The sequence below is a fragment of the Olea europaea genome, chromosome 12, assembly GCF_002742605.1.
Source record: "Olea europaea var. sylvestris chromosome 12, O_europaea_v1, whole genome shotgun sequence".
NCBI lineage: Eukaryota > Viridiplantae > Streptophyta > Magnoliopsida > Lamiales > Oleaceae > Olea > Olea europaea.
The window spans coordinates 3,478,363-3,485,293 of record NC_036248.1 but is presented as its reverse complement, the minus strand read 5'-3'; the positions used below and the strand labels follow the sequence as shown (position 1 = coordinate 3,485,293).

The following is a 6,931-nucleotide window of genomic DNA, read 5'->3' as shown; positions in this document are numbered from 1 at the left end:
TTTTTAATTTGGGGGGGGGGGGGTAACTGATTCTTAAAGGTTAGGGTTTCTTTGAATCTCCCCTACATCTACCTTTGTCTAGGGGTCCTTATGAGAACTCTAGAATCTGAGGGGACTAGAGCTTCGATTCAAGAAACTTTGTTTTTATTCAAATTCGTTTTATTACATATTTTGTTAATCTGAGGAATTGAGATATTCCAAAACATTTTCTCTGTACATATACTGTTATATACATTGCTGACTATACTGACACTCAAATTTGTTTACTCTCAAAGGGGCTGAAACTATTGAGTGACTAAGACAGATCTCCTTGAAAGTATATGTACTGCATTTACCCTTTTTTGTTAGCTTACCGTGTGTAAGTGCAATCTGATCCTGAGCTCCTTGTGTGCCTGGAAATCTTGTATATAATTTTTGTATATATAAATACTGTATTTTTGGAATAATTGATGCTTATTATATCTTTGTGATATATTGTTGGATATTTCTCATATCTCTGTGTGTGTGTGTGTGTGTATATGTATATATATATATATATATATATCCATATCCATTTTCATATATATATATATATATATATATATATATATATATATATATATATATATATACATATACACACACACACACACACAGAGATATGAGAAATATCCAACAATATATCACAAAGATATAATAAGCATCAATTATTCCAAAAATACAGTATTTATATATACAAAAATTATATACAAGATTTCCAGGCACACAAGGAGCTCAGGATCAGATTGCACTTACACACGGTAAGCTAACAAAAAAGGGTAAATGCAGTACATATACTTTCAAGGAGATCTGTCTTAGTCACTCAATAGTTTCAGCCCCTTTGAGAGTAAACAAATTTGAGTGTCAGTATAGTCAGCAATGTATATAACAGTATATGTACAGAGAAAATGTTTTGGAATATCTCAATTCCTAAGATTAACAAAATATGTAATAAAACGAATTTGAATAAATACAATGTTTCTTGAATCGAAGCCCTAGTCCCCTTAGATTCTAGGGTTCTCACAGGGACCCTAGACAAAGGTAGATTTAGGGGAGATTCAAAGAAGCCCTAACCTTTAAGAATCAATTACCCCCCCCACCCCCCCCAAAAAAATTTCAAAACTGCAATTAATTTTTCAAAAAATCAATACTCAGTAAAAACCAAAGGACCCAACCAGCATTACAAGAACCACTTTGAAATTTAAAGAATTGAATGCAGAAATAGTAGATTGACACAGATTTGAGTGTTTGAACCCAAAACGCAGAAACTCAAAAACGCAACACAAATCATATTTTCTAAATGCTCTGATACCACTGTTATGCTTAGAAAATTATTTGCGTAATGTTATGTAAATCGAACACACACAAAAACAGAAAATAACAAGATGAGAAAACACAAGATTTTTCGACCCAAAGACCTCGAGGTTCGGCGACCAAATCCAACGCCTACATCCCCATTGAGCATCCGCAAGGATTAAGCTCAAGATCCACTATGAATCGCCCCAAAATAGGCAAGAAAGTCAGATTACAAGAACACACGGTTCTATCTCTCTCTCAATCACTGAATCTCTTCACAACCACATGAACTCACATAAGAGTTCACTCTAACATCACTAAACTCTCAAAATCACTCAAGAAAAGAGAGAATTTCAAATTATACAGAGAAGACAAGGAAGCAGAGAGAAGCGGCCAGAAAAAATTCAAACGCTAGAGACATCCAAAGTCTTTATAAGAGATAGAGCCTTTTATTTGATCCAACGGTTTTAAGCATGCCACTTGTCCATCATCTAGAGTAAGTGCCCTTTTAAACTAAAAATCGCACTCAACAATTTCTATGCCAGAATCTTCAGTTTAATTGGATCACAAATCGGGTCTCCAAACTTAGACCAAACATCTCAGTCCATTAAAATTAACTGGCCCACAAAATTTATCAAACCAAACATTACAATAAGTAAAATAAAGCATTAGAAAATGAGCTGAATTTTTTTCACTTTACAATGGTCGTAGTATAACTTTATTTCTCTTACTGGACTTCACTATTCGAAAGAAAAACAGTTACAAATGGGAGGATTAAAAAAATAAATAAAGAGCCAACTAAAGACTGTAAAACTTTATCTCTTACTGCACACAACTATAGGCCTAGAAATCTATGGAAAGGGCATCCTGATTATTATAAGACTTGCCAATAGCATATACTTTAAAGACCCAAATTTTGAAGTTGAAATCGTTACTAGAAGTTTCATTATGTAATTAAATAAACATATCAAACATTCCAACATGAAATTTTTGGTTCTACCAATGATAAATAAAACACATAGGAAACATAACCAAATAATATATGTTCCAAATCCTAAATAACAAAATTCACGTGATAATAAAACTTAAATAATGCCGAAAATAAAATTCATAGTCACGTTACACCGGATTATTTTTATTGAGTCTTATAAATTCTAGCACCATGACACCTTATCGCCCATCAACCAACGACCCATTCTAACCTATGATGAGTAGAAAAAAAAAGGTGAGTATATAAGAATATTCAGTACGACACAAATAATGGTGTAATTCCAAATAAAAGATTTAAAAAATGTATCAAAATTATCATACCATCATCATATCTTTAGAAACTGATAAGAGCATAAAAAATATTATATCTTCGATACTGGATGGCAGCAACATACATAACTTTAACTTTTATTAGCATAATAATTTAACAATATAAAAGAAATAATTTAAACAGGATAAAAATCAACGACACCCCATTATCCTACCTCGTTAGATCAAATAAATTTAAAAGGCAAAACCAATATCAAGTTCCAAATCTTTATTTTTGACTTATGGTGTTGCTGCTGCTATGTATATGTATTTGTACTTTTTTTTAGGGTAGATAATAAGTACTTTTGCACGGTACTTAAAGTTGAAAGGAAAAACTGAATTTTGCTTGACCTAAAAGTCTGCAAAGTGCCATGTTCTCCCAAAACGTCTCAATCCAAATATTCCATAAAATCAAAAGATACTTCACCCCTATCCAACCTACACATGGCAACCAAATCCTATCAAGTCTCAAAAAGCAAAACTAATAAATCAAAACTACCCTTTTCCATTTAACCCACGCGTGGCCACACCCCTAATTAAATATAATATTTTATTTAAATCAATATCAATATCAATTAATAACAACTTTTATAAACTGTAATATCTTGTGTCTAACTTATCCAATTTAACATCTTTTCGAGACTAATATACATAATTAAATACGAGCTATCTAACGTACCAATATTGATGTACTTATCTTCGTTTTACTGAAATCTAAATATTTGATCCAAATAAAATTGAATTTAATACATACATCACTTTAGTCCCCCAACTTTCCAAAATATTAAAAAATATAGCATATAAAATACTTAATTTTATTCTATGAAAATTTTCAAGACTTAACAATCTCCCCTCATTAAATATTTTTGTCCCCGAAAATTACCTTGACTAATCAAAAGGTTCTGGATACTTGGTTTTAAGCTCTTCTTCCTTCTCCTAAGTTGACTCGTCCAATTCATGATTTCGTCATTGGACCTTGACCAGAGAAACTTCTCTGTTTCTAAGTTGATGCACTTTTCTAGCACATTTGGATCTTACCCTGCCTCATGCTAATTTAGCGCAAAAATTCGAGTCTTCTTTTTCTTGTTCCTGTCCTGATCATCGTCCTTCTTTGAAGACTCTGTACAGTTGAAAGCAATGTGTACCGGCTTACCACACCGAAAACACATATTTTTCCCAAGTAAGCATTCACTCCTATGAAGTTTGTTACACTTAGGACAAGGTATAATACTCCCACTTGTCCCACCAATATGAACTCATGTGCTTGGCCTTTTATTCCGTCAGTTACATCTGTCTTTAAACTGATTATTCCACTTTCTTTTTCACAATGACTTCTTGCTCTGTTGGGCATACAACTCAAACGTAGTCCTCTAATATGAAATAGTACGAGCTTCTCCAACATTCATGATATGAAGTGAAACGATGAGACATAATGATCATGCCGATCTCCACGCTAGTCCATTTTCGAGCCTCTTGATCTTCTTAACTTCTTTATCTACTAAGTGTAGGGCATACCTTGAGAGCTGCTCAAACTGACTCTCATAATCTGTAAGCGACATGTTTCCCTATTTGAGTTGCAGAAACTCTTATGTCCTTGAAGTCTCTCAAAGTCTGTGGGAAATACGTTGCCATCATCTCATCCTTAAATTGCTCCAAAGTCAGGTAACGCTGCTACTTTTCGTTCGTAGTACGTGAGACAGATTTCCATTAGTGACTAGCTGCTACAACAAATATGAATTCTACGCATATTGCGTTCTATGCATCCGTAGAAGCAATTTGTCAAAATATTGAGCACGTTAAATAGCTCATATTTAATCATTATATTAGGCTCAAGAAAAAGTTAAATTGGATAAGTTAGACCCAAGATATTACAGTTTATAGAAATTGTTATTATTTGGTTTTGATTTAAATAAAATATTGTATTTAATTAGGGGTGTGGAAATGGGAAATGGTGGTTTTGATTTATTAGTTTTGTTTTTTGAGATTTAATAAAATTTGGTTGCCAAGTGTAGGTTGGATAGGGGTGAAGTACCTTTTGATTTTATGGAATATTTGGATTAAGACTTTTTGGGAGAACACGGCAATTTGGTATAGGTCTATCAAAATTCAATTTTTCCTTTCAGCTTTAAAAACTGTGCAAAAGTCCTCATTATCTACCCTAAAAAAAGTACAAATACGTATACACGACGGCAGCAACACCATAAGTCAGAAATAAAGATTTGGAATGTGATATTGGTTTTGACTTTCATATTTATATGATCTAACAAGGTAGAATAACAGGGTGTCAGTAATTTTTATCCTATTGAAATTATTTCTTTCATGTTGTTAAATTACTATGCTAATGAAAGTTAAAGATATGATATGTATATTATGGTCATTCGATATCAAAGATATGCTATTTGTTGAGTTGTTACTGGTTTCTAAATATATGATAACGGTATGATAATTTTGACACATGTGTTAAATCTTTTATTGGGGATTACACAATTATTCATGTCTTACTGAGTATTCTCATAAACTCACTTTTTTCGCTATTCACAGGTTAGAATGTGTCGTTGGTTGATGGGCAATGAGGTGCAGTCATGGTACCATAATTTATGAGACTCAATAAAAATAATTCAGTGTAACGTAACTATGGATTTTATTTTCTACATTATTTAAATTTTATTATCATGTGGATTTTGTTATTTAGGATTTGGAACATATTTTATTTGATTATGTTTCATATATGTTTTATTTATTATAGGTAGGACCAAAAATTTCATTTTATGATGTTTGATATGTTTATTTGACTACGTAACGAAACTTTTAGTAACGATTTAAACTTTAAAATTTAGATCATTACATATACTCTGCTCCCTCTCAAATGGGGAGAATATAGTTTTTTTAATCATGTGGCTTTATTAAATCTCAGTACACCATAAAGTCATGAACTTCCCCATGACTTAGTAGTTGAAAGGAGATCTCTCACCATTGTTAAGAAAACCTCTTGACCTCGTACATATCAAGACAATTTAGAATGAATAGCAAAGATTATGAGATCCATGGGCATGGGGAAGAAATCCGTAATTATACTCTGCAGAGTAATTGCTGAAGAAGTCAATCAAAGAACGGCCTAAAAAAGCAATTTGAAATATCCATATAACCACTTCTGAATTATTTGCTAACCTTATTGTCAAACGCAGATGAAACAATATCTCGTTCAACAGCTGCAAAACATTTAATTTGAGAGTTCACCTTCCTCTCTAACCTCCCACAATATCCAATACCTTGAATCCATTTGACCATTAAGCCATCATAACTGGCTGTTAGGATAATTTTTGGATCACTTTTCAGCACAGCTAATGAATTGACATTCTTTATGTGTCCAGATAACGCAAGTGGCTCTTTGTCAAGATCATTTGCCGAGAATAAAAAAATAGTGCCACCAAGAGAAACAGTGACAAGATAATCATGTTGCCACAGACAACCAATTAACATGCAATCAACTCCACCAGAACCAGGGCAGGTTAATGTTTTCTTCACCTTTCCATTACCATCCACAGATATCTCCCATATTTTTGCAGACTTGTCAGCAGACACAGTGAGCACCTAAAATCAAGTTTATACTTGTTAGGTTTTATACATCACAAAAAATGAGTTGAAATAAGTGTATCATTGGAGGTTAATATACATTTTGATGCTACACAAATTGCTCAATTCCCATGCAGAGCTTAATTGTTTGTTTTTACATTTAAGCCATAGAGTGGGCTTGGACGAAGAAAAGGATATCTGCAGCAGGCCAAGGGCTCATCATCTAGATTAATACCTTGAGGAAGAGCTGAATGGAAATTGAGATTTAACCTCATTTCACATCTGTACTTGGAGATATTGCGCAGTAAAAACTAAAGAATTACCCTACTTCCATAAATCTTTCACATAATTTGGTTGCTATACAACCTAAAGGAATTACATAGCTATAATTTTTTGTTAATTATTCTTGAATTTTGCATACAATATTTGATTGTTATACATGTAACCCTTTGTCTTCCATTTACGTTTCTTCAACCAGCAATTGAAGGGACAAATGATGGTCCACATTCATTGGAGTTTCAACATTTACACCATTGATATTGAAGGGTTTGTAACCTAAGCCATAATTTGATGGAAACTTTGGCTATATATATGGATGGTTTTGGTCCCCAAGCTCAACAACTCAAAATACAAAATACACCATCTAGTTAGAGTGTTGAGAGTTTGGAAGCGCCATTACCTAGAACAAAGGAGAGCTCGAAACATGGGGCTCTTGGAAGGCAAGGATTTATTCTTGGAAGGCAAG

At 33.0% G+C, this 6,931-nt stretch overlaps 1 pseudogene; it reads right to left on the bottom strand.

Moving 5' to 3' along the window:
* Positions 1–6,931, bottom strand: part of LOC111405237 — a 53,773-nt pseudogene that overhangs the window by 8,282 nt on the left and 38,560 nt on the right.